This window comes from Vicia villosa, linkage group LG4 (genome assembly GCF_029867415.1).
Source record: "Vicia villosa cultivar HV-30 ecotype Madison, WI linkage group LG4, Vvil1.0, whole genome shotgun sequence".
NCBI classification, from domain to species: domain Eukaryota; kingdom Viridiplantae; phylum Streptophyta; class Magnoliopsida; order Fabales; family Fabaceae; genus Vicia; species Vicia villosa.
Window position 1 is genome coordinate 75,555,667 of NC_081183.1, and position 1,597 is coordinate 75,557,263.

Here is a 1,597-nt window from a genome sequence, read left to right on the forward strand (position 1 = left end):
CTTTGTGTTAGGAGAAGGAATTGAATTGATTAAAAAGAAAGACAGACTGACTGACTATTTTTGGTATTTTATTAGCTCGCTGAGATTCCTTGTGAACCTCATGCCTACATATCCCTAATGGAAGTCAGAGCTTAATGTAGTTCGGAGAACTAATTAGGGAAATTAATTATTTTTGGTGCCTTGCTTGAAGCTCAAGGTTGAAGCTTGAATTAAATCTCTGTTTACAGTAAAGAGACATGGAATCATCTTTACAGAGAGGTATTTCTACTATTCCACCACAAACAGTAAAAGAGTGACAGAATAACTGAATTCATTTCATTCAAGAGGGGGACCTTACTTGTTTATGTGCAAGTATACCAGTCAACTGCGTCTTGAATGAAAGAAAGATGCTCATCCAAATTAGGGAAAGTTACCACATGTCTGGGTTTTACTGCCAGCTCATGCCTTTCAAAAATCCTAAATGGGAGACTTAATTAAAATTAAAATGAAATGTAATGTTTGTTTGTTTGAATGTGGTGGGATAAGAGAAAGATCTCTCTATGGAGATAAGTTATATCCATCTACTGTATAAAAGATTTGATTTTTAGCTGGCTTGTATGAGGCCCAAGCTTGAGACTTTTGATTGACTTATTATTTTTATTGACTCTGGGAGATAATTTTACTGGGGATTGACTTAAACTATGAAGTTTTTGTGTTCTGTACAAAGCCCAGAATTGAGGCTAACTCTAGCTGGAGAGCATTTGTTTGGTGGATTTTATTTGGTGTTCTGTATAAAGCCCAGAATTGTGACTGACTCTTTACTGGGGAAGTCATTATTTCATGCCTTGTATGAGGCCCAAGGTTGAGGCTGACTCTTTGGGGAGTTTTACTCTGCTGGAGGATTTATCTATTAAAAGACTGATTTTTTGGAGGCTAACCCTTTCCAGGGATTTTGAATGGTAGCAGAAATATTATCTAATTGAGACTTCTTGTTTAAAGCCCAAGATTAAGGCTGACACTGACTGAGGATAGATAACTATGGATCCTAGACTCTGCTAAGGAAATTAATGAAGATAAAGGTGACAAAGACTATCCATGTCTCTCATTCCAAAAGGTGTACTCAATATGAGATTGAGACAATCTTAGCTTGTTTAAAGTCTGGTTTAAAATGGAAGAAACTCACCAGGATAGGCTAAAAGGTGACTAAAGACATGTTCCTATGTTTATAAGAAACCTGATGGGTCCTTGTATACAAACTCAAGAGGAAGCTGGAAATGCTTTTAAGAAGCCTGTGGGTCCTTGTACAAAGCCCAAGAGGAGGCTAATCGAGGGTCATCGAGGGTCCTTGTTATAGCACAAGAGAAAGCTATGTGGTTTTGAACTTATTTTGTCTCTAAGCCAAAGGGTAAGAGGTTTCACCGGGAATAATTCCTCTTGGGTGGATGTATCCTATTTTTTGTTCTAAGTCTTTTTCAAGATGTTTCACCGGGAATAATTCATCTTGAGGGTTTGAACTAAAGATCTCTAATTAGGAAAGAGCCTTCACCGGGAAGACCTTCTCAATCCTAGGCCATAGTCCTATAATATATATATATATATATATATATATATATATATA